The sequence below is a fragment of the Hyperolius riggenbachi genome, chromosome 2 (assembly GCF_040937935.1).
Source record: "Hyperolius riggenbachi isolate aHypRig1 chromosome 2, aHypRig1.pri, whole genome shotgun sequence".
Lineage (NCBI taxonomy): Eukaryota > Metazoa > Chordata > Amphibia > Anura > Hyperoliidae > Hyperolius > Hyperolius riggenbachi.
In genome coordinates this window covers 269,603,359-269,631,022 of record NC_090647.1, presented here as the reverse complement: position 1 = coordinate 269,631,022, position 27,664 = coordinate 269,603,359, and the positions used below count along the sequence as shown (strand labels likewise).

General features: G+C 44.0%; 1 long non-coding RNA gene across 2 annotated transcripts; it reads right to left on the bottom strand.

The window, feature by feature from the left end:
• Positions 1-520: 520 nt before the first annotated feature.
• Positions 521-26,389, bottom strand: LOC137546337 (uncharacterized). Of its 2 annotated transcripts, none has more exons than XR_011026242.1 (3): positions 26,209-26,389; positions 12,790-12,864; positions 521-1,760 (listed from the first exon to the last, which is right to left on the bottom strand). It is a non-coding gene; the product is annotated as an uncharacterized lncRNA (long non-coding RNA). The 2 variants fall into 2 exon arrangements; XR_011026243.1 differs by lacking the exon at positions 521-1,760 and adding an exon at positions 2,905-3,049.
• Positions 26,390-27,664: the final 1,275 nt, after the last annotated feature.

Sequence of the window (27,664 nt, the reverse complement as noted above, 5' to 3'; positions counted from 1 at the left end):
AACATAGGGTAGACCAAGACAAGACTAGGGTAGGGGTGGAAGGGGAGGAAATATCTGATGATAGTCTGTAGTGTGATCCAGAGGTATAAAAACCAGCTCTCTGGAACATGCTTTTAAATTGGATGGGGGTAGGGAGGGATTTGGCCAGGGTATTGATAGTTGGCCAAGAATAACAACTTGAGGGTCCGCACTTTGAAGTGTGTGGAACCCCTGCTAATGTAATGGGAGAAGAGATAAGAGTGGAAAGAGACCAAGGTCAGGAAGGTTAGAAGTTTAGAAAAAGTGAGAGACGTAATGGAAGAAGAAGAAAGAAGAAAAGAAATGAGAGAAAAGAGAACATTGGAGAGTTTTTCTTATCTCGCTTACAAATGTGTTACTTTTACAAAACTTTATTTTTTTAACTTCATACCCATCTCTGGAAAATTTAGTGAGCAGAAATCTCCCCAAATTGTATTAAAATCGGCAATACAAATCTAACAGATTCCATGTTTTGGGGGGGGGGGGGGGGGGGGTTCCAACCAAATTCACACTAATGTAAAAACTTGTTAATGGTTCATTTGCTTTTTTTTCCCCCCTTTATCCTGACCAGCAGCAGGTAAAATGGAGATTAGAATTAACTAAATTCCAGGGAAAAAAAACCACAATCTCCTGCACTTGAGCGTTTTGCCGAAATCGCCGGCAAAACGCTCTAGTGTGAATGGGGCCTAAATACAGTATTATTAATTTGGGAAAGTCTCAGCTTTTTTTTTTCTTTTCTCTTTATCTGCACAGATAAATACACCAAATCTAAACCCTTTCTTCAAAATAAATTTTAAAAAGCCAGAAGGGTATGTAAAGATTTGCCACCTAGATTTACCTAATTTTTCCAGGCGCGCAATGCATTCTGCTTTGTGCAGCTAATTACTTTTGCAAGAATAGGTGAGCTACAATAGCATTCTCCTCTGTAAAGAGTATAAATAATGAAGGTCTAATGTTGCCATAGTAACAAATGATTGCTATTTGTAAATTAAAATGAAAAGACCGTTAAGCACTAAACTACAAACTAAAGATTAAGTACTTCTCTAATAATTTTAGCTGGAAGTGTAATTTCATTTTAAAATGAATCATTAAAAACAGATTTCAAATGCTAGTGTGGAAAACGTGCACTAATTCTTTAGAAGCCATTTTGATTTCCACACTTTGCCTATAAAATCTGCATAATGTGCAGCTTGTGTGCACAAAACTTGTTTGAAATCCCACAGTTTAACAGCTCATACGTCCCTATTCATAAGTTTCTCTCAAAATCTCATACTGTAACAAACTGTTTTCTTGACTGGGCTGAAGGATGACTTTTCTCTTTTTGAGGCAAAGGGGGGTGTGTGTGCGTGCGTGCGTGCACAATGTACATAGGCTGCCACTCACAGAAAAACTATCATAGCCAACGTCCTAGTAGAATTTGTCCCAGCATTAAGACATGGGGGGGGGGGGGGGGATGGACAACTGTACTCTACTACACTTCACCCCAAAATGACAAAATGATTACCAATGATTGTTTAGACAATGAAAATCTAGCGTGGGAGTTCCGTAGGTCAAGGCATTCGTTTTTCAGAATAGGCTCCTATTAAGCCATAGCCGGCGAAATTGCGGGATTGTCCCAAGCCACTTTCAGAATCCTGGTCCAGGTGTTAAGCCCTATTCGGAATGTTGCTATGTGGTGTTCAAAGGACTGCCTTTTTACCCACATTTCCACAGGAATCTTATGGCCTCGTGTTAAATTACCGCTGTAAAATGGAAATATCGACATGTTACCGCATTGTTATTGATATGTTTTATTGAAGTCACACCGAATGCGGAAAAACCTTGATGAATACAAGTAGAAATTGATAAACTTCGAATTAGGTAATTTAACGAACTGGAAAAAGTTATTGCAAAGACAATGATGAATCGAGGCCAGTGTTTTGACTTTATGGTGCTAACTTGAATTAGTTGTATGCTTGTTGCACTGTGCAATTTAAACTACTGAATCCAACATTATGATAGGCAAGCAATTAGCAATTTTTTTAATGCAGCCAGTAGTGACCGATTTCATAATTTCTCTGCATAAGTCCACTTTAAGGTGGGTTAACTAACTGAAAACTAGGTTAAATACTTTTAACTATCAACTGATCATTTACAGACACTAACTCTGGAACTAAGATGACTCATGTTTGTGTAAGAAAACAGCACAATCTTGCTGGAATCTTGTTGCTACCACCTTATTGATGAGTGTGAATTTTTACTCATGCATTTCAGAAACCATATCAGTATTGTATGGTGAAACTGTTGCTATGGTAGCATGCTATGGCCACTACTCTTGTGATGAGGAATAAGAAGTCTTGCACACTTGTTTCAAGAACCATGTCGTTAGTTAAGTATTAAGGCTAAGAAGGAGAGATCGGCACCTGCAGTATATACGGTAATTAAGGACAAGAGTGTGCTGAGGCAAGGGCCCATATGCAAGTAACCTTTTTTTTTTTTTTTTTCTCCTGAGTTTTCTCAATATTTTTAAACTTGTCAATAAAATGCCTTTTAAATCACCACCAAGCAAGAAAATACGTAAAATAATTTTGATAGTACCTTCCCACATACTTTTTGGTACTTATTTTTATTTTTTTTTATTTTTTTTTTCCATTTGCAACATGCTGAAAAGTTATTCTAAACAGAAGATGAAAAATTATCTCCCAGGAGAAAACTGAAGTAAAAAAGTGAATTGCATATGGGCCCTTGTCATAAAATGCTAAGAAGAGTAGTAAGAAAATACTCATAAGTTGGTGAAAAAAGTGCTTTCAAATTATTTTAAGTACGTTTTCAATTGTAAAATGCTTAAAAGTTACTTTAAAGGAAACCAAAGACCGTTTTAAAAAAACATTTGATACTTACCCGGGGCTTCCTCCAGCACAATAAGCACAAGCGAGTCCCTCGCCGTCCTCCCGCGGTCTGCTGCTCAGCCGCAGTCAGCCCCGGTAACTGGCTCAGTCGCATCAGTCGCGGTCTTGTGCGCATGCATGGGTGGTATACTTTTAAAGGGACTCTGTAACAAAAATGTTAGCATTATTTCTCCTATCCTACAAGTTCCTAAGGTGGCTCCATGGTGCTCTGGCTTACTGCAGCACTTTCTACTTGCACTGTCTCTGTAATAAATCAGCTTATCTTTCCCCTGTCGGACTTGTCTGCTGTGTCTGGAAGACTGCCAATTCTTCAGTAATGTGAACAAGTTAACTCCTTCCAACCCCTCCAGTGCCCCTGTGATGATTAAAGGTGCGTACACACGCCGGACTGGAGGCAACGACGGGTACGTCGTTACCTCCCGCTGGGTGGGCGTGCCAACGACAGTCCGGCGTGTGTACGCACTGTCGGCGGACTGATACGGCTGTTTCTGACAGCCGTATCAGTCCGCCGACAGTGCGTACACACGCCGGACTGTCGTTGGCACGCCCACCCAGCGGGAGGTAACGACGGACCCGTCGTTGCCTCCAGTCCGGCGTGTGTACGCACCTTAATCCGCACAATGTCCCTTGCTCTCACTGTCAGCTTGTCTGCTATCTGTGAGGCTGATAAACACAGACTGATAAACTGAACAAAGAATAGCTGGCTGAGGAGGAATCTGCCTGTCAAGCTGACACAAGTGCAGAGCCAAGACACAGCTTGTCATGCTTCTTTGACACAAAACTTGCACATAACCTCTGGAGACTGAATTCAATGTGTAACTCACTGAATTCTCTGTGTACTCACTGTGTATTAACTGAATTCACTGCTCTGCTGATGTACTTCCTGTTTTGGTGGCCATCTTTTCTGTTTACAAAACAGTTTTTTTACCCTCTTTATTGCAGCGGAGAGCAGCAAAAATATTACAGAGGGGGCTAGGAGATGACCCCAAACAGGCAGGGATGTTTGTTTATACTTCATTTTGTGAATACAGATTCTCTTTAAAGCGAATATGAAAATTATCTTCTTGGAGGTAACTCGAAAATGGCTTAAAACATAATTAAAATGCCCATAAAACCTGTCACTGCTGCAAGCCATATTCTATGTGTGTATAATCACGAATAATCAAAAATTCACCAATGAATATATGCAGACAACCTGGTGCAAGATGTGAAAAATGGCTGTGCAGAGTTCGATATTGGCACTCCCACAGCTGAAACCGAGTTCTGGTTTCTATGCACCTTATTGAGTTCAGTATGTAATCGCATATACTGTCTAAGTTGCACATAATCTTTTCTGGATCCAGGTTCAGCTGCAGGAGTTCATATATTGAACTCTGCTCAGCCATTTTCACATCACCAGGTTGTCTGCATATATTCATTTTTTATTTATTTTTTTGCTTTCCCATAATGTTCTATTGGTGCCACTTTTTGATTTTTTGATCGGCAGAAAAATCTCATCCGTGTATCTGTGTCTAGATTTCCATGCTGACAGATGTACCACTCCTGTGATCAGGTATCCTCACTAGTCTCACAAGGCTTCATCTGGAGGCACATAGTATGGAGCTGATCTTTTCAGAATTCTGACAAAATCCCAAATTTCTTGACAAAAGAAGTTTGCTTGTAACCTAAAAATATTTTCATGGCTCCAGTGACCATAAACACCATTGACATAAAAATCAGGACTTCTGTCACAAGATGTTCTAATGCCATGACTCCTGTTTAATGTGTTGGAAAAACATAAACATTTACTGTAAAATCTATCAGTAGTTCTGAATCTTTTTAGCCTAGGTATCAAATCATTGCCATATTGGAAGCAGCTGTTGGGGTAAATCTTGATGTGGGTTAAGGCACCCCGTGTCTGAGAGGACCTCCGATGGAGAACCACAAAAAAGCCATAACAATTGGAGACAATGAATGTGTTGCTTAAAGGGACTCCGAACAGTGCAGAAACTATGGAAAGATGCATATCATTTTAAAGCTCTCTTTCTCTTCATTCCAATGATATAGAAATAGCCGCCCTACGCTTTTTAGTTTTCGCTATTTTCGCGATTGAAATTGCCGCAGCCGCAATTTCGATCACGAAAATAGAGAAAACTAAAAGGCATAGGGCAACGATTTAGGGGTCGCCAGAAAGAGGAGAAAGAGAGCTTTAAAATGATATCCATCTTTCCATAGTTACATTGTATTACAGAGGGCGACTTTTTCTGCTGAATGGAGCTGCTGACTTTGAGAAAAAGTCGTCCTGTGTAATACAATGTAACTATGGAAAGATGGATATCATTTTAAAGCTCTCTTTCTCCTCTTTCTGGTGACCCCTAAATCGTTGCCCTACGCCTTCTAGTTTTCTCTAGTTTCACGATCGAAATTGCGGCCGCGGCAATTTCAATCGCGAAAATAGTGAAAACTAAAAGGCGGTTTATATATCATTGGAAAGAGGAGAAAGAGAGCTTTAAAATGATCTGCATCTTTCCATAGTTTTTGCACTGCTCGGAGTCCCTTTAACTGAAACCTGCTGTTGTTTTAACAATGCTGAGGTTTTTTTAATTCATCCAGTTCTTGTGTATCAGCCCAGATAAGAAACCCAGGCTTAGTAGACTGTGATGTAAAGCAAAATAACAGGTGTATCTCCTATTACTTTATCTCAGTATTTTTTCTTGTTTTTTTGTTATTGCCAATTTTAGACCTTTCTAAATACTGTATTTTGCTGTATTTGTGATTCAGAATTACATTTTTAATTTTATAAATCAACACTGTAAACAATGTATTTGCACTAATAAAGATTTAACATGGTTTGTATAACTATGCAGTGCTTCATTTTTTTACTTTTTGTCACCTGTGTAGTTTATAGTGGACCTATTACAAATTATGAAAGTAGCTGTTATTGTTCTAATTGTAAATAAATAAAAATTACAGCTTTTGGGCTTCAGTAATCTCTCAATGCTGTAAACTATGAGGTGGGTTTTACGCCTGGCCATAGCGTAGCAATACTCCGCCCACATCGCACCGCAAAAACTTTATTCATATGACCCTGCAGCAGAGTGCAACATCAGGGTCATATGCATAGCGCCCCCGCACGCACCTTGCCCAGTGGCATACTCCCTGTCAGGTTACTAGCTAGTGATCTGTGACAGTGACATAGGTGAAAGAAATGTACAAAGCATTTTATTCTGGGAGAAACCTCATACAGAAAAAAAATGAAAAGGGTATGAACGAGTCATGCTCGTCCAGCAGTTCCAAGGTAGGGTTTCATTTTTTGCATGAGTTTTTTTTCCAGTAACCTCCAGGACAGGTCCACCATGAGACGACATAGGCTCCTCCCAGGAACAGGAAACATCCAATTGAGTAAATAAATTTTATCCGACACCCTCACTTGCCAGTTGACGTTTCCTGTTCCAGGGAACAAGAGTGCTCTATGTCGCTCGCCGGTCTGTCAGGCCAGGTGTGCCAGGGACTGGGTTGGCGGCGTATGGTGGACCTGCCTGGAGAGGATTTAGGATCCGTTTGGAGGGGCTGATTTGTTTTCTTACCTCCTCCAGAGACTGTCTCGGCTGCCCTTGGTGCGGTGGATCCGGGAACAGCGTGCAGCGTCTGTGACTCCCTGTGTGGCGGAGGCCGTTGGTCGCGCCGGAAGTGACTGGGTGGGCGGTCCTGAGCCTCCGGAGGGTTGGCTGGATGTTGCCCATAATGGCGACGCCCTGGCGGAGTACTTCCGCCCTTACGTGACGTCATTTCCGGTCGCGAGGGTGAAAAGACGCCGGAAACCCGCATGGCTCGGCATTTCGTTTGGAGAGCGGAGCGGGATGGACGCTAAGCAGGAACCGGGAAAGATAAGATTGGCGGAGGCTTGGTGACCTTTATGGTATGAGCCATACGCCATTACGCCGCGTCTATGCTGAGGTCTGTCTTATATACATAATGTATACAGAGCACTTTCAGTATTGCGGAAGCATTAGGATCGCCTGCTTAGCGTCTTGTCTGAGGTCTGTTGACTTGACATATTACTAGTTTATTATTCATCTAGCATATGTCTGAGTTCTGTGATAATATTTTATTGCACTTTATATAGCCATTATTTCCGCTATACGCATAGTTATATACTGCTGTAGTGTGTTTATACAGATGTTTATATGTATATATGTCAGTATGGTATATTCAGTCTGGAAGTATTAGATAGAATTGATGGAGGTCATAAGTCTACCTATTTTATTTGATATTGTATATAGTTAGTACATATCCTAACTACACAATCAATGATGCTTTGTCTGGGTGATGGACGCTATCTTTTTTAATATGTTTTATTTTAGGGCACAGAATCTACTGACCCTTCAAGGCCAAGAAGGCGGTGCCCGCTCTGTGACACAAAGCTCGCCCATACTTATGCCAGACAGTTTTGTCAACTCTGCCTAGTAAAATTAATTCATGAACAGTCAGGGACATTACAGGAAGAGATCAGATCTGTTATGAAACAAGAGATGTCAGATACGATTAAATCCTTAAAGGAAGCCCTATCAGAGGCTGTGAATCCGGCAGTGGAAGCAGTTGCAGCATCAGCTAGCACAGCAACTGTTATAGCGCCTGACCATAGTTCTGATCAGATACAGCCAGAACATCCAATTAAACATAAAAATAAGTCTAATAAGAGAAGAGTGGTCTCTTCATCAGAGGAGGAGGCCATGGAAGAGGATGAGGATAATGAAGGAGATGATGATGAGTCTGATGCATCCTCAGTAAGGAGTGTGGAGAGCCAATCGGATCCTAAGAAGGTCTCGAGATTTAGATTTCCAGCTGATGAGACTGAAGAGCTCATTTTAGCTATTAATAACACTCTTAAAATTGAACCAAAAAAGACGGAAGAAGTATCAATTCATGACAAATTATATCAGGGAATGGAGCCATCAGAGCCACTGACATTCCCTGTTCATAAATCCACTAAAAATACCATAATGAGTCAATGGAAATTTCCTGATAGGAAATTATTCATGTCCAAAGGGTTTATTAAAAGATTTCTTTTTTTCCGAAGGGGCTATAAAGACATGGGATCGTTGCCCCAGATTAGATGCAGCTTTCTCACAGGTGAATAAGGACAACGAGCTAGCATTTGAGGATTTAGGATACCTTAAGGACCCACAAGATAAAAGAGTCGAATTTGCTTTAAAGAAGGCCTGAGCTGGAGCTAACTTTAGACCTGCGGCAGCCACGACTTGTGTGTCGAGAGTATTGGCCCTGTGGGTAAAGAAGGTTCAGGAAAATGTTGAGAGAGGGGCATCTAAAAAAGAAATTTTAGAGTCATTGGAAATGGTATCCAAGGCTACAGATTATATTACTGATGCAGCAGCAGAAAATATTAGAGTAAATGCTAGAACAAGTGCATTAATTAATACGGCCAGACGTAATCTCTGGATAAAGAACTGGGATGGCAGTCAGGCCTCTAAAGCTAGGGTGTGTAATATACCATTTGATGGAGAATTGTTTTTTGGAGCCCAGTTGGATGAGATATTGGAAAGAACTTCCGATAGGAAGAAAGGCTTTCCGAAGAAGAAGAAATTTATTCAAAACAAAAGATTTTTCAGGAAAAACAGACAGGATAATAGGGATAAGTTTCAACAGAGAAAGAAATTCTGGGCCATTAATAAGGAAGGAGCGAAAAGGAATTTTCTTTTTCGTAACACAGACACAGACTCAAGAAAAGAAGTGACGCCAAAGGAAAGGTTGGGGGTCGGCTAATGCAGTACTATTCCCAATGGTCAAAGATAACAAAAAACAATTTCATCCTCAGTCTGATAAGACAAGGTTACAAGATTCAGTTTCAGTCCTTACCAAGAAAAAGATTTGTATCGACTCCTCTTCCAAGAGACAAAGAAAGGAGATTCGCGTTGGTAAACATCATAGAGAATATGGTGAAGGAAAAGGTAGTGGTCCCTGTTCCACAAAGTCAGGAACACAAAGGATTTTACTCGACGATTTTCTTGGTAAGAAAACAGACGGGAAAGTTCAGGTTAATACTCAATCTAAAACCTTTAAATCCCTTTGTATCTTATCAAAGATTCAGGATGGAATCAATTTTTTTTCTGTAAGAAACTTATTGACCCCTGGATGTGTGATGACGAATATCGATCTAAGAGATGCGTACTGGCACATCCCAGTAAGGGACTCATCCCAGAGATTCCTAAGGTTTGCTATAAGGAAAAATAAACTAGTTCAGCACTTTCAGTTCAAGGTCCTACCATTCTGAATATCGTCAGCTCCCCGAATATTCTCAAAAGTAATGGGAGAGGTGATAAAAGACTTTCACACAAAGGGAATTCTAGTTATTCCTTATCTAGACGACCTTCTGATTGTGGCGGAGTCACAGAAACAGGCTGAGAGGATCACACAGAGATGGTTCTACAGCAGTTACAGAATCTGGGATGGATCATAAACTGGGACAAGTCAGTTCTTCAACCAACATCGAGAATACAATTTCTAGGAGTCTTGATAGATTCACAGACACAGAGACTTTATCTGATGGAGGAAAAAGTGTTAAAGACAAAAAGAATTATAGTAGATTGCAAGGCAGACCCGGCCATGTCAATAAGAGAAATCATGAAGGTATTAGGATTTCTAACATCAACTTCTCCAGCTGTTCAGTGGGCTCTTATGCACACGAGAAATCTACAGTTCTGGATGATGGAAAACTGGAGCAAGAAACAGGAGGATCTGGAAAAAACAGTAATTTTACCGGAACTAGTCCTAAGGTCACTAGATTGGTGGCTGACAGAGAAGGTCCTCACGGAGGGAAGACTATGGAATTGTCCCACACAAAAAGTTATTACTACAGATGCAAGCCTACTAGGATGGGGGGCACATTTAGACGGAAAAGTACTTCAGGGTCTTTGGACAAGAACAGTAAGAAACCAGTCCTCAAATTACAGGGAACTAAGAGCAATAAGAGAATCTCTGATACAGTCTTTACATCTATTAAAGGGACAGCATGTTCAGATCAGGACAGACAACACCACAGCAGTGGCATACATAAATAGTCAGGGAGGAACAAGATCAAAAAAGCTCCTGGAACTCTCGATGGAAATATTGATGTTAGCGGAAGAGAATCTCCTATCGTTATCAGCGATTCATCTAAAAGGATCTCTAAACAACATGGCGGATTTTCTAAGCAGACACAGACTGTCGAATACAGAGTTGGAGATATCAAACAGGATATTCAGAGTATTAGTCAGGAAGTGGGGTCGTCCTCAAATAGACCTATTCGCAAACAAACAAAACACAAAATGCAAGAGATTTTACTCACTGAATCTCACTGAGAGGGAGCAGAAGCGGTGGATGCACTCAGCCAGAATTGAATATTCAACAGGGCGTATGCATTCCCTCCGATACAAGTAATACCTCGGGTGTTACAGAAACGAATGCAGTCAAGGACTATGGTGATCATGATAACACCAGACTGGCCAAGAAGAAGTTGGTATCCAATACTTCTAAAAATGAGACTGGACGGTCCATGGAGGATTCCACAGAAGGAGTCAGTAAGCTTGAGGTCAGGAAAGGGTCTAGGCTGCATTCCAAATCTAAATCTATCTGCTTGGCTTCTGAGAGGTCTCCTCTAAGAAAGAGGGGTCTTTCAGAAAGAGTCATTACGACAATATTAGACTGTAGAAAGAATATAACTCGTAAAATATATCTAAAGTATTGGAAGACGTTTAATATGTGGCAAGAACAGTCAGGATTTTCAGGAGATACTATTCCTATGGTGTTGGAATTCCTGCAGGATGGAATGGAGAAAAATTTAGCTCTCAGTACTATGAAGGTTCAGGTGGCGGCTTTGTCAACATTTTTGAATATTAAGTTAGCAGAGGATCCTCTTATCATTCATTTTTTTTAGATCTATAGAGAGGAAGAGACCAATGATAGTTAAGAAGATCCCTATGTGGGATTTATCTTTAGTTTTGGGGGTGTTAAAAAAAGGAGCCTTTTGAACCATTACCAGATATATCATTGAAGTTATTAACAATGAAGACGATATTCTTAATAGCAATTACGTCAGCGAGAAGAGTAAGTGAGATGGAGGCTCTATGTTGTGATGAACCCTTCTGCACTATCTACAATGATAAAGTAATTCTGAAGACATGTGAAGAATTTCTACCGAAAGTATCTACAAGGTTTCACAGATCTCAGGAGATTACATTGCCTTCTTATAATACAGAACCATCATTGGATGTCAGGAGATCTTTGATAAATTATTTGGAAGCAGTAGCAGATATTAGAAAATCTAGAGCCTTATTTATAAACATTATAGGGGCCTCTAAGGGCATGAAGATGTCTAAAAGAACGATAGCAAGGTGGATAAGACTATGTATAGAGGAAGCTTATAAGTTGACAGGGTCAAACCTATCAGGGGCTGTAAGAGCCCATTCTACTAGGGCAACAGCCACGTCATGGGCTTACAGAGGAGCTGGTGCTATGCCGGAAGAAATCTGTAGAGCAGCTACGTGGTCAAGCCTTGGTACCTTTTCAAGACATTACAGGGTGAATCTGATGTCTGCAAGACAGCAATCTTTTGGAAGGAAAGCTCTGCAGACAGCTAACCCACTCTAAAATGGTAAGATTCTTGCCTATCTTCTCATGGTGGACCTGTCCTGGAGGTTACTGGAAAAACCCTATGTTAGTTACCTGGTAACTTCATTTTTAGTAACCTCCAGGACAGGTCCGTAACCAGCCCTACTTAAATGGTGTATATATATATAGAAGATAATAATGTGTATGACACCCTTGGTGTTACCTAATAAACAGTTCTTGTGTTATACTGGCGAGTGAGGGTGTCGGATAAAATTTATAGAGTACTCAATTGGATGTTTCCTGTTCCTGGGAGGAGCCTATGTCGTCTCATGGTGGACCTGTCCTGGAGGTTACTAAAAATGAAGTTACCAGGTAACTAACATAGGGTTTCACATTAAAATTTGTGTTCGTATGCAAATTTTCACATGCTCTGGAAATCTGCATGCACAAATCTTCACATGAACGTGAATTTTAATGCAAAGAACTGCACATTTTCTGCCAAAAAGCTTGAGGCTAGGTTCACAGTGGTCAGTTGCATAACTCACGGATTATGACTGTAAACTGCAATGGAGACTGGCAATAGACTTTAATACAAAGCCTGCAGCGAGTTAGAATAATGATCCGTTACTGTGAACAGGCCCATAGAATTGTATAGGCAGTGAGCTGACATGTAGAATTATCCTGCAACACAACGGACCACTGAACAGGGCCTTAAACTTTTTATTATACTCAAAATGTATACTAGACGCTTGCTTGACAAATTTTAGGAAGTTACAAGCAGTGAGTTGACATTCAAATTTATTCTCCATAGCAACTGACTACTGTGAACAAGGCCAAAGAGTGGGGAAGTTGTGGCCTGGTTTTAACACAGTACCTCCAAGGAGGTTAGCTGCTCACCTTCTACATGCACCAGTCGTCTCCCACAATGCACCTCTGCCTCTTTATGCAGAGTGAAACTGCTGCAGCAAAAAACAGGTGTGTACATGGGTGGTATGGGAAGGCCCACCCTGTCCTTTCCCTCCCATTCCAGAGTCTGGTCCCTAAAAAAAAAATCTAATAAAGATAGCAACCTGGATTACTGCCAAATTATCCCCTGACTTCTTACCAGCTGCACGTGACTGATAGGGACCACAGCCCAAATAATGGAGAAATATACCTCTCATCCAGGACACAGCCCTGATTTCCCCTACAATGCATTTTAAATTTCACTTTTTTTTTTTTGCCATAGTTGTAACCCCCCCCCCCCCCCATATTGTGATCAGGCAGCATGGGGGATTAGATAAAAAGGATCTCTCACCTGTCCTTGTTTCCAGTGGCATTACAGCTGTCCGCCTCACTATACCGAATGGATCGGGTCCTGGCTTGATGAATCCTACAACGCGGAATCATTATATAAAAAACGCAATCAAGAGCTAGAAACATTGTGATCCAACGTGATCAAAAACTGCTTAGAGACCGTGTAGCTTATAGGACAGGAACAGCCTACCGGTGGGGGCTTCACCCACCCAAACCATTTAAACCAAGGGGCGGCAAGCCCAATCCTGCTCAGGTGCCCCCTATACAACCCACACCAGTGGAGTCTGACTCTTCGATTGTGAGTGGTAGTTCCGCTCCAATCGGTGATACAGCTCCACCACCTCGAAGGAGTCCTAAAAAATACAATCTTAGACAAAACAACCCTAAGAGGGGTCAACATCCCAAACAGCGTAAGAATCCACCTGCTGGCGCTGCCGGTGCGATATGCGGCGAGAACTCGGATTTTGTCCCGGGGGAGGAGGAGGGCGATGGCCCATCTTCTGGGCCCTCGTCCTCGTCTTTTTTGGGATAGATGGGCTGGCGGATAGGGGCGCCTCGACTGATGATGCTCCCCATGTTGATGGTACTGAGCTACAAGTGATCAATTTAACAGGTGAGACACTATCTGAGCCTATGCACTCACTCTTGGCCAGGGGCCTGGGGTTCTGCCCGACATATGATGCTGACATTTTTGAAGTGGTCACGGATATACACATCTTTGATCCTTATGAGATTACTCCATGATGGAATCCAGAGAAATGACTCACAGCCTCTACCTAGGATAGAGTTGTCTGGACAGGATCAGCGGGCCCTGGCGGATTTGATTGATTTGCATAATGGCATAGACCCACATGAGATGGTGGATAATACTATAGATGTGATACCTGATACATTACCAGTGTCATACTTTCCCACGTTGGATGAACTTGAGCTCAGGAATAGATCGCATCGATTTCCGCCCTACTCCGCCAGCCCCAATCTGAGGACTTTCATTTCAGTCGTCGAGCGCGATATTAAACGACTTCATGGGAGAGAGTCTAATTCACACAATCTCTCCACAGGTGAACTTGCGGCATTGGAGGAGTTGAGGGAACAGACCAAATGGGAAATTAAGCCCTCCGATAAGGGGGGCAATGTTGTTGTCATGGGGGTGCTGGCCTACAGGGAAATGTGCCTCGATGTCCTGAACCGGCGGGATTGCTATGTGCGTGTCTCCGCGTCTAGAGTTACCAGGTGCCAGAAACAACTGTTTACGATTATCGATGATGCTCTTAGACGTAGCGTTATAGGTGAGGACATTGTACTTTTTTTTAAAGGTCCTGCACCCTATAACGCCCACTTTTTACGCTCTTCCTAAGATCCATAAATCTAAAATACGTCCGCCTGGGCGCCCAATAGTTTCTGGTCGGGGTTCCCTGACTGAGCGGGTGAGCGTGTACATTGATCGGCATCTTCAGCCTCATGTGCAGGCTCTGCCCTCTTATGTCAGGGATATCATGCACCTTTTGAGAATTCTGGAGGGGGCCTTTGTCCCCCCAGATGCGCTTCTGGTGGCTTTGGACGTGGAGGCACTTTACTCAAGCATCCTGCACGATTTGGGCATCGCTGCCGTAGAGACCTTCCTGTGTGAGCTTGACATTAGACAAACGGCCCATAATATTTTTTTGTTGGATCTATTGCGATTTTTGTTGTTGAATAACATTTTCGTTTTTGATGGGTCACACTACCTCCAGGTGCAGGGGGCAGCGATGGGGACAACATGTTCCCCGTCCTATGCTAACCTGTACCTGGGGGGGTGGGAGCGGGAGATTTTCTCGGACGATGGACTCTCGGTGTACCTGTGCCACGTGTTGATGTGGCACAGGTACATCGATGACATCTTTATCGTCTGGACCGGGACATCTGGCGAACTTCGCCAATTTGTCGACGTTCTAAACTTAAACGCCAAAAACCTGCGGTTTACGATGTCCATGGATTCCAAGAGGATTTCCTTTTTGGACGTCTACATTAATATTGACGATCAGGGTCGTTTGTCTACGAGCTTGTACAGGAAGGAGATGGCCACTAACGCCCTACTCAGGGCTGATAGTTTTCACCCTGGACATACAGTCAGGGGGATCCCTGTGGGCCAGTACCTCCGTGTTAGGAAGAATTGCTCCTCCTCTAACACCTTTGAGGATGAAGCGATGAATTTAAGGTCACGCTTTAGGGATCGGGGGTACCCCGATCGCTTGTTGCGCCAGGCTTATCAAAGAGCACGCATGGCTGATCGAAGTGCATTGCTAGCAGTGAACAGGTCCCGGAGAGATGTGGCAAGTGAGACACGTTTATGTGTGCGCTATTCGGCCTAATCTAAAGAGATTACTCGAGTTTTGCAGCGTCACTGGTATATTCTTACCAATGACCCCAAAATCGAGCCGTTTGTGACATCTGAACCTAAGGTTACGTTTAGACGCGCGCCGTCTCTCCGTGACCTGGTCGTTAGGAGCCATTTTAGGGGCACTGCGGCTACACGTCCCCATTGTATCGTAACCGGCACTTACAGTTGTGGTGGATGTACTGTTTGTCGGTTCTTGTTTATCGGTAGGGAAGTCATTCTCCCCGGTAGACATCACTGGCGTCTGCAACACTATGTAAACTGTAACACCCAATTTGTGGTATATCTTCTCATGTGCCAATGCGGTGCTTTCTACATTGGCAAGACAGGTCGTGATTTTAAATCTAGAATTGGTGAACATATTGCTAACATTAAAAGCACTGCATCCACCACACCGGTTGCGAGACATTTCAGATCAGAACATGGGGGCGACCCTCGGGGTATACGGTTTGTCGGCCTCGACCGTGTACATACCACCATCAGAGGTGGCAACTATGACCGATTGCTGCTGCAAAAAGAGTCCAAATGGATCTTTGAACTAGGGGCCACTGAATACCCCGGCCTAAATGAAACGGTCAGTTTTGCGGCCTTATTACCTAATTAAAGTCTTTCGCCTGTGTATATATACTTTCGTCTCTTCTCCTTCCCCCCCCCCCCTTTTTCTCCCCCATTTCCTCCTCCCCTTGGTTTTATCATACGGGCCCCTTGGGTACATCCATCTACATTTTTGACCTGCCCGCTGTGTTTGCTTACCACCTGTGTTCCCTTGCTCTTCCCTCCTCAGCGTCACCGCACGATGGGCCTTTTTCCCTTTCTGGTTTTTGTTATTTTTACTGATTCGTGCTATTCTAGCACGCTTCATGGCCACTTTTCTGAATTTCTGCAGTTTTGTAGTGCCTGTATTTGAGTGTATATGGGAATGTGCCGTGCTGCTCAGAATTACTTTTCAGTTATAATGTATGTGAAATTGGAGTATTTTTGTGTGTACGATCTATGTATGCTATTGTCACTGTATTATTTATTTTGTCCCCACGTCCGGCCCTGCCCTCTCTCGCCCTCTGCTCTGTTTGGCCACCCAGGCTGTTTCATCTCGCCTGCGCTGCCGAGATCGTGTTTCCGGCACGGCGATTGGCCATGAGCGGGGGGCGGGGGCAGATGACGCGTATGGAGTGACGCGTGCGGACACTCACGTGTCCGCTTATGCGTCTCACATAAAGGGCTGGACGTGGGGAGGTCGTCTTTGGTCACGCCTCCCTTCGTAAAAGCCGGTAGACCCGGCGAAACATGTCAGGGTTGCTGGCGTGTTGGTAACACCGTCCTGCCTTGGGATCCTCCGCCTGCATACCGTCCGCCTCCACCCTCTACTGGCCTGGAGAGTGCTCTGTCCTCGGGTGCCTATTGGACTTACTATGGCACAGTCCACAACCTTCATTTTGGGCAGATCTTTGCCACAACAGTAAGCTGCACGAACTTTCGATTGAGCAGCGCTCAGCAGCATCTGTGCACCTACAGCTTGAAATTGGACATTTGGTCACTCCCCAAGCCGTTTGCCTTACTGAGGGGTTGGGAGATCTGCAATATCTGCCAGCCAGGAGCTAACTGGACTCCATCTTGCTGCATCTGGATTGGGTACAGTATACCATCACGCTGTGCTCATGTGCATTTATGCTTACTTGCTCTCATTGCTAACCCCTTTCAAACTGACTCGAGCTTTGCCTGCCATCTGCAATGTACTGAACTGCTTGCTTTTGTGCTGCTTCATTCCGGATTGTGCATACTTAATTGGAACACTGACAGTTTGCCATTTATTATATAGGAGCATTCCCAGGCCCATGTTATTAGCAGAATTCGGGATCCCAGATCACATTAGGTGATCCTAGGTAGTGGGGTGGTTATTATGGTTGGATGTATGCGGTATGAATGGGGTCTCATGGCAGTATGAATTGGTGTTTGTTTTAAACTTGTTGTATCATGACATTAATAAAATTTGTACTTTTTTCATTATATACAATTGGTTTCTACTGTGTGACGTATGCTCCCCAAACCCCCCTTTTCCTTTACTTTTACGTCCTGGCTTGATGACGTCATTAGGCATAGTGAGGCTGACAGCGGTAGTGTACGGAGGAGATCCCCATCGCCGCTGGAAAAGAGGACAAGTGAAAGATACTTATTGACTAATACCCAATGCTTCCTGATCTCTGCATGGGGGGAGGTAACAAGGCAGGAAATTTGGTCGCACCGTGCCCCGCCATAGGCCGTAATGTGAATTACAGCTTTAGCGGCACTCAGACGACCGTCTTGGCGCCGCCCAAATTACTAGCTAGCAATAGCTGGAAGCCGAATTACGTATTTCCCCAGAGTCCATGTCGGCCTGGAGGGGGAATAGTAATTAGCGCCGCTGGGACATATGCAGGAGCAGGGTGAGCCCTTTTTTGGCTTTGCCCTGTGCCTAAATTTCTCATGGCCTCAATTACATGTACTGTATATGGAGGGGATGCACTTAAAGAGGAACTGTCACAAAAATCTTAAAATTTAAAACACATACTAATAAGAAGTACATTTCTCCCAAAGTAAAATGGACCATAAATTACTTTTCTCCTATGTTGCTGTCACTTACAGTAAGTAGTAGAAATCTGACATTACTGACAGATTTTGGGCTAGTCCATCTCTCCATAGGGGATTCATAGCATGGCCTTTATTCTTTATAAAGACATTCCCTGAAAAAGATTTATACAAAGATGCTGGCCACCCTGCCTGCTCACTGCACACTATTTTGGCAGTTTGACGGAGCAACTGCCATTCACTAAGGGCCCGTTCACACTACAAGAGCTTTTTAAACGCTAGAGATTTTAAAAGCTCTTGCTAATGCAATGCTATGGGGGATTTTTACAAAATCACATCACTCTAGTGTGAACACTCTCATAGGATAACATTAGAGATGGCCCAAACTGTTCCCGGCGAACTTCCGTAGTTCGCGATCGCGGAGAAACGCAAACTTTTGCGGAAGTTCGGTTCGCCCCCATAGTGCATCATCAGGGTCAACTTTGACCCTCTACATCACAGTCAGCAGGCACATTGTAGCCAATCAGGCTACACTCCCTCCTGAAGGCCCCCCCCCCTTATAAAATGCAGGCAGCGTCAGGCATTGGACTCACTCGTGTGCCTGCAGTAATTAGAGAAGGGAGAGCTGCTGCAGACTCGCATAGGGAAAGCTTAGTTAGGCTCTTGTAGGCTTGTTAGCTTGCTCCTTGCTGATTCTTATTGCTAAAAAAAAGCACCCCTCAACAGCTCTTTTGAGAGGTAATGTTGTTCTTGTGATCTATTTTTTTTTCTGTGTGTGTGTGGCCCACTTGCATTATAAACAGCACTGTTAGTCAGTCGCAGCTGGCCTTTGACACCTTAATTCCTATTGTGTCAAAGGCCTTTGACACCTTAATTCCTATTGTGTCAAAGGCCTTTGACACCTTAATTCCTACTGTGCCACTGCCAGGCCCAGCACATTCAGTGACTACCTGTGTGTGTGACAGCCAGCTGCACATTTGTAATCCCAATCACTGCACCTGTTCACTGTTCAGTGCACCTACATACCTATACCTACGTGAGCTCACGCATTGTTAATACCACCAGTCATTGCACCTGTTCAGGGTACCTGTGTGTGTGTGTGTGTGTGTGTGTGTGAGAGACAGGCAGCTGCACATTTGTAATACCAGTCACTGCAACCTGTACACTGCACCTGTGTAACCGCACATTGTTGTACCAGCAGTCACTGCATACCTGTTCACTGCACCTGTGTAACTGTACATTGTATTAGTCAAGTCAGTGCATACCTTTCACTTTATCCCCCCCAATATGGACAAAACAAAAGGCAGAGACAGGCCACCTTACGGGTCTGTTCGAGGTCGCGCTGTCGTGATTTCGTGCGGCCCTCGACCAAAGTACAGTGTTCAGAAGAAGGCACGTGCCATCAACCCCCAATATTGTCAAGACGTAGTTGACTATTTAACACAGAACACCTCATCTTTCTCAGTTTCCGCACGGAAGCGTGACATATCTTCCTCCTCCTGCTCTGATTCTGGCACCCCACTTAACACTCAGTCGGCCACCACCACCAAAGTGCCATCACCCCAGGGCTCAGCAGTGTGGACATTTTTTTGTGTTTGCCTCAGATGAGAGCAATGCCATCTGTACTCTCTGCCACCGAAAACTGAGCCGTGGAAAGACCAAGACCCACGTAGGGACAACTACCTTACGAAGGCACATGATTACAAAGCACAAACTGCAATGGGATGACCACCTGAGGAAAAGCAGCACACAAAAGCAAAGCCACACATCGGAGTGGAAGATACCAGGCCGCAATTTTTTCTCAAAAAAGGCGATACCTAAACTGTACCGTGATGTTGAAAGGCAAGTGGTGACATCTCTGGCACACAGCGTTGGGTCAAGGGTCCATCTGACCACGGATGCCTGGTCTGCAAAGCACGGTCAGGCCTGCCCGAAGACTAAGTCAGTCCCCACACACAGCATCTCTGCCTGCACGCCGTGTGACTGCCTGCCCCAAGACTAAGTCGCTCCCCACACAGCATCTCTGCCTGCAGGCCGCTTGACTGCCTTCTTCGCCACCACCAACAGGGTCCACCAGGACTCCAGGCGGATTCCTGAATTTTCAAGGCCGCTGCTAGCGGGGGGTGGCACACCAAAGATAATAGGGTCGTTGCTTCATTGTGGACAGATCAAATTCGATCAGCTGGACAATCACTGTTCTGTCATTGAGCTACCTCAGCCTGGCGACCATATAGGCTTGAAAACCGCTATCGCCTGCACTCTCGCCATGGTGCGCACCAGTCCAGCACGGCTGTCACTACGCAAACAGCTGTTTGCGGTGCGTTTACACAGTGAGTTTGGTGTGTCAGTGTGAAGCCGTACTCTAATTACACTCCCTGATTGATCTATACACCAGCAAGATGTTTTAAAGCACTTAGGGCCTGCAATTTAGCATGCAATGTGATTTCTGCCCTTAAAACGATGCTTTGCGTCAAATCCAGATATTTCCCCGGGACTTTTGGCGTCTATCCCACTCATCTATGCAAAAACTCAGAAGTTAGACCCCTTGAAACATCTTTTCCATCACTTTTTTGGCCAACATAAATGTTTCTAGTTTTCAAAGTTCACCTCCCCATTGAAGTCTATTGCGGTTCGCAAAAGTCTGCAAGTTCGCAAACATTTGCGGAGGTTCGCGAACCTAAAATCGGAGGTTCGGGCCATCTCTAGATAACATTAGCAAGAGTTTTAAAATCACAAATACTCAGAAAGCTCTCATAGTGTGAACGAGCCCTTAGTGCTTTTAAAAATAAAGAAAACCCTGAGAAAGCCCCCTATGAGAAGATGGGCTAGTCCAAAATCTGTCAGTAATGTCAGATTTCTACTACCTACTGTAAGTGACAGCAAAGTAGGAGGAAAATAGTTTATGGCTCATTATACTCTGGAAGAAATGTACTTATTTGTATGTGTTTTAAATTTTAGGATTTTTGTGACAGTTCCTCTTTAAGTACACACCTGGCTACCTAAATAAATAAATAAATAAGTACACATCTGGCTATCTATAAAGAGAACAGAGAGGCCAATAGAGATTCACATCTGGCTATCTCATGGGGCTGGAGGCAGTGCTGGTCGTAATGGAGAAAGCTACGCTTACGGCTCATTACGCGTAATTTTACGCTATTACGCATTACGAAATTACGCTTACGGCATAGACATTCAATTTCGGAACATGTCTGTAATTACGCATAGCACTTACGCGTAAGTATACCGTAATTCAGGTTATTACGTTATAGGCTTACGCGTAAAATCCTACTAGCAATTAAAGCGTAAGGTCATGCTGCCAAGCGGAAAAGTTGACGCATGGATCAATGTTAGGTAGCCGCCGACTTTAAGGGTTAATAGCAAAGCCCCCTTAAGTGCTAAGAGCCTCAAATTTGGAGAATATATTAAGGAGATCAGAAGGAATAAGAGGAAAAAAATTTTTTTCAAAAAGACCTTATAGTTTTTGAGAAAATCGATGTTAAAGTTTCAAAGGAAAAATATATACATTTAAAAACCCGCCGACTTTAATGGTTAATAGCAAAGCCTGCTTAAAATTTAGGAACACCAAATTCACAGGGTATATTAAGGGGATCAGTGGGAATAAGAGGAAAATTTTTTTTTCAAAAAGACCTTATAGTTTTTGAGAAAATCGATTTTTAAGTTTCAAGGGCGAAAATGTCTTTTAAATGCGGAAAATGTCAGTTTTTTTTGCACAGGTAACAATAGTGTTTTATTTTCATAGATTCCCCCAAGTGGGAAGAGTTTTACTTACTTCGTTCTGAGTGTGGGAAATATAAAAAAAAAACGACGTGGGGTCCCCCCTCCCAGACCTCTTTAACCCCTTGTCCCCCATGCAGACTGGGATAGCCAGAATGCGGAGCACCGGCCGCGTGGGGCTCCGCACCCTGACTATACCAGCCCGCATGGTCCATGGATTGGGGGGTCTCGGAAGGGGAGGGGCAGCCAAGCTTTCCCCTCCCCCTCCGAGCCCTTGTCCAATCCAAGGACAAGGGGCTCTTCTCCACCTCCGATGGGCGGTGGAGGTGGAGGCCGCGATTTCCTGGGGAGGGGTTCATGGTGGCATCTGGGAGTCCCCTTTAAAAAGGGGTCCCCCAGATGCCCACCCCCCTCCCAGGAGAAATGAGTATAGAGGTACTTGTACCCCTTACCCATTTCCTTTAAGAGTTAAAAGTAAATAAACACACAAACACATAGAAAAAGTATTTTAATTGAACAAAAAACATAACCACGAAAAAAGTCCTTTAATATTCTTAATTAACCATTAATACTTACCTGTCCCTTTAAAAGCCAGTTCCCACGCAATATCCTCGGAAATATACTAATCAGTTACAATGTAACAAAGTTATTACAATGTAACAACTTTGTTACTTTGTAACACCACCGCACCCGACGTCACTCGCCGCTCACCCGCCGGCCGCCGCATACACGCTAGTCCCCGCTGGCTCCCGCCGTCCACTCCGCCCACACCTGTCACCCATATACATGCTGGCACCCATGGGTGCCAGCATGTATATAGGTGACATGTGGGAGAGGCGGGGAGGCCAGCGGAGCCGGCGGGGACTTAGCGTCCCTTCACCCGACAGAGCTCTGAGCTATATTAGCTCAGAGCTCTCGAAAGCATCTTTGTATTTGGGCTCCAAGGAGCCCCATTGGTCCTTAGCAGACCAATGGGGTTCCTTCTGATTTGAAGGAACCCCATTGGTCTGCTAAGGACCAATGGGGCTCCTTGGAGCCCAAATACAAAGATGCTTTCGAGAGCTCTGAGCTAATATAGCTCAGAGCTCTGTCGGGTGAAGGGACGCTAAGTCCCCGCCGGCTCCGCTGCCCTCCCCGCCTCTCCCACATGTCACCTATATACATGCTGGCACCCATGGGTGCCAGCATGTATATGGGTGACAGGTGTGGGCGGAGTGGACGGCGGGAGCCGGCGGGGACTAGCGTGTATGCGGCGGCCGGCGGGTGAGCGGCGAGTGACGTCGGGTGTGGTGGTGTTACAAAGTAACAAAGTTGTTACATTGTAATAACTTTGTTACATTGTAACTGATTAGTATATTTCCGAGGATATTGCGTGGGAACTGGCTTTTAAAGGGACAGGTAAGTATTAATGGTTAATTAAGAATATTAACCACTTCCCAACTGAGGGGTTTTACCCCTTCAACATCCGAGCAATTTTCTCCTTTCAGCGCTCCTTACATTCATTCGCCTATAACTTTATCATTACTTATCGCAATGAAATGAACTATATCTTGTTTTTTTCGCCACCAATTAGGCTTTCTTTAGGTGGGACATTATGCCAAGAATAATTTTATTCTAAATGTGTTTTAATGGGAAAATAGGAAAACATATGGGAAAAAAAACATTATTTTTCAGTTTTCGGCCATTATAGTTTTTAAATAATGCATGCTACTGTAATTAAAACCCATGAAATGTATTTGCCCTTTTGTCCCGGTTATAAAACCATTTAAATTATGTCCCTATCACAATGTTTGGCGCCAATATTTTATTTGGAAATAAAGGTGCATTTTATTTAGTTTTGCGTCCATCCCTAATTACAAGCCCATAGTTTATAAAGTAACAGTGTTGTACCCTCCTGATATAAATATTTAAAAAGTTCAGTCCCTAAGGTAACTATTTATGTATTTTTTTTAATTGTAAATTTTTTATTTTTTTTTTAATTACAAAAAAAAAAAAAATGGGGAGTGTGGGAGGTAATGAGTTAATTTTTTGTGTATAAGTAATGTATGTGTGTGTGAAAAATAGTTTAGGGTGTAGTTTACTATTTGGCCACAAGATGGCAACAGCTTAATGCGACCTCCAAGCTTCCTTCCGGAAGCTTGGAGGAAGTACAAAGAGGCTGGTTTATTTTTTTTTTTTTTTTTTACAATGATCGAGCTGCTTAGCGAAAGCAGCAGATCATTGCGGGGGCAGAGATCAACGAACGGGAATGTATTTTCCCGTTCATTGATCTCCGGGCGAGCGGGCAGCGGCGTGCACGATCGCGGGAGTGCGAGCGGGAGAGCGGACATCGGCGGTAGCGGCGGGGGGTGCGTATATCTACGCTCCGGGCGGGGAAGTGAAGTCCAAAGGAGCGTAGATATACTGTACGGCGGCGGGGAACCAGTTAAAGGACTTTTTTCGTGGTTATGTTTTTTGTTCAATTAAAATACTTTTTCTATGTGTTTGTGTGTTTATTTACTTTTAACTCTTAAAGGAAATGGGTAAGGGGTACAAGTACCTCTATACTCATTTCTCCTGGGAGGGGGGGTGGGCATCTGGGGGACCCCTTTTTAAAGGGGACTCCCAGATGCCACCATGAACCCCTCCCCAGGAAATCGCGGCCTCCACCTTCACCGCCCATCGGAGGTGGAGAAGAGCCCCTTGTCCTTGGATTGGACAAGGGCTCGGAGGGGGAGGGGAAAGCTTGGCTGCCCCTCCCCTTCCGAGACCCCCCAATCCATGGACCATGCGGGCTGGTATAGTCAGGGTGCGGAGCCCCACGCGGCCGGTGCTCCGCATTCTGGCTATCCCAGTCTGCATGGGGGACAAGGGGTTAAAGAGGTCTGGGAGGGGGGACCCCACGTCGTTTTTTTTTTATATTTCCCACACTCAGAACGAAGTAAGTAAAACTCTTCCCACTTGGGGGAATCTATGAAAATAAAACACTATTGTTACCTGTGCAAAAAAAACTGACATTTTCCGCATTTAAAAGACATTTTCGCCCTTGAAACTTAAAAATCGATTTTCTCAAAAACTATAAGGTCTTTTTGAAAAAAAAATTTTCCTCTTATTCCCACTGATCCCCTTAATATACCCTGTGAATTTGGTGTTCCTAAATTTTAAGCAGGCTTTGCTATTAACCGTTAAAGTCGGCAGGTTTTTAAATGTATATATTTTTCCTTTGAAATTTTAACATCGATTTTCTCAAAAACTATAAGGTCTTTTTGAAAAAAAATGTTTTCCTCTTATTCCTTCTGATCTCCTTAATATATTCTCCAAATTTGAGGCTCTTAGCACTTAAGGGGGCTTTGCTATTAACCCTTAAAGTCGGCGGCTTTATTATATTATACGGGAGCGTAATATTACGCGATTACGGCAGACTGTGTAATTTCAATGGGAGTTTACTGTCTTACGCGTAATTTGTTACGCGTAAAACGTAACCTCACGGTCTACGCGTAATTAATTATGCGTAATACCGTAACCTTACACGTAACGCTTACGGTGCATTTGTAGTGAATTACGATGCGTAATTACGCTAATGCGTAATTTCGGCCCAGCACTGGCTGGAGGAAGCCCCAGGTAAGTATAAATAAGGCCAGTTGTTAGATCTCAGGTTTACTTTACAGCAAGTCGACGGCGGCGGGAAGAGGATTTATACTTACCTGGGACTTATGCCAGCCCCTTGAAGTGTGTCAACTCCCTCAGTGTCTGGCCGACCGCCTCTGTTCTGCCGCAGACTAGTGCACATGCATTGCCCCAGCTGCGGGCCTCATCAACTGCACTCTTGTTGCTGTTAGTTAAGGCTAGTAACTGTGCAGGTGCAGAATGCTGCCAGGAACACTATTGAGGAGGCACACAGCTTGGGCTGCACATGCACAGTAGTGCTGACTGAGCTGGGTCATGGGGGCTGACAGCGGCAGAACAGAGGGGACTGGATGGACACCAAGGGAGCTGTTGGACTACACGGGGCTGAAAGTATAAGTCCTCTTGTTCCCCTGTGACAGGTACACTTTAAAGTGGACAGAACAGGACAGAAGGGAAACAGAGAGATATGCACTCTGTATATATTTAGAGTTAAGCCTGTCTAATCCCCCTCAGGTGTGACTAATCACAAGCTGTAGTTTGATCCCTCAGCTGTCTGCCATGGCAGAGAGTTACTTGGTAAACACAGACTGCTAACAGTATGTCTGCTTCCATGAAAGCAGGAAGTAGATACACTGCAGATTTATTACAGGAATTGTATCAGCTAGAACAAAAAAATACTTTTCTTGAAAGGTTGGGTATCTTTTAGACTCAGAGCAGAGAGGCATTTTTGAGTCCAGGTCCGGAAGCCATCAATTGTCACTACACAGTGAAGTTGAAGAGCCGTTCACTTCCCCTCCCAATCAACCCCTCCAGACGGTGGAAAGCATAGCATTGTTGTCACGTGAACGTGACGTGAACCCTGTAGCGCGAGATTCAAAAATAGTCCGGAAGCAGAAGCGGTGGTGGTGGTTAAACGGTTGCTTTTGTATCGTCATAAGCTGTCACTACTTGAGTCTATTTATAAGCATTTTCCATATGTCTCCATGGCAGCATGGACAGGTTAAGTCCCACCCACTTGACCCCTATAGGACCCATGTTATACATTTCTTCCTTTAGCCCCCCCCCCCTCAGTCTTTTGTCCTCTCCATTGCCTCATCTATAGGACCTAGATGCTGTAATGCTGATTGATGTGCTTCTTACCTTGCCACACAGTGCCTGCCTCGCCTATGTGAGGTCCCCTGCAAGGAGTCTAAATGACACATCGCATGGTGGAGTAATCCATTGCTGGTCACGGATAGGCAGCGGGCTGGTGAGGTAAAGCCTCCGTGTCTGTTGCCTCTATTGGGTCGGCTAAATGCAGCCGGGCGTCCTACTCCCTTGTCTTTCATGGAGAGTCGGCGTGCGTTCCACCGGCTTGTGACGTCACTTCCGGGTCGTCACTTCCGGTTTCGGCTCTGTGCTAGTGGTGGTGCTCAGGTCAGCCCTCTCCAAGTACGGATTGGTGGAGGGCGGCTGGGAGGTATATTTAAGGCTAGGGAAGCTAGCATTAGCGCTGGTTATTCTGATTGGGATGTCAGCGCAAACAGGAGGTTTTTTCGCTGTACTCTATCTCTTGTGGAGTCTCAAAGTCAATATACAGAGGGTATGTAGTACTCTGCACAAGGAGTCACTGCAGGTTCTGTGCTTTTAGTTTCTGATTCTGATAATGTTATTCTGCAGCAGGTGCTGTCAGTATGGAGCAGGATGTGCCGATTGATGATCAGGTGCAGGTTAAAAGGTAAGAGTACATTGCAGCCGTCAAAGAAGGTATGTATATCTTTTTACAGGGTAAGAGGTGGAAATCATAATTATACTCTCGTTACAGCCCTAATGAAGAGCAAGAAGGAGAGAGAAGAGGTAAAGCAGGTCCATCACAACCAAGAAGTCTCGTTCCCACAAGCTATCTAAGCAGTCACGATCTAAAAGTAGATCCCGATCTAGATCGTGAAGACGTTCCTCATACAAGAAGAGACGGCACAGCAGGTCATCGAGTAGAGACCACTACTCCTATTAGAGCTCATCAAGGAAAAGATGTTGGGCTTGTGGAGACCGAGTTTTGCCGGGGAAATTGGTGTGTCAATCCTGCTTTACCACGATGGCAAAAGAACCTGGACAACCAAAGAATATGTCCGAAATGATAAAGGAAGCAGTTCAGGAGTCAATGAGTTCCTATATAGCTTCATTACCTTCATCTCAACCGAGGCAAGAAGAAGCAATGGCTGCGCAACCAGGCCCTTCTCAGCCGGCGGATGCGAATCAAGAACAGGAAGTGGGATTTAACTTTAATTTAGTCCAACTTTATGTAATGGCGGTGAGAGAGGCTATTGATTAGCAGGAGGAACAGCCACAAGAAACGACTATGTCTGGTCAAAAAGAGTTTTATACGCATATAAAGAAGTCGGTGAAGCCTTTTCTGTTGATTGATGCTATACATGATCTAATCTGGGAGGAGTTCAAGAAAGTGGATAAGAAGACTATCCTGACAAACAGATTTAACAAACTCTATCCCATGGAAGAGGGTAGGCTAACAGTGTTAGAAGAGCCTCCAAAGGTGGATGCATCAGTAGTGGGTATTGATAAGCACATTACCCTACCTAGAGACGACACGGTGTCATTT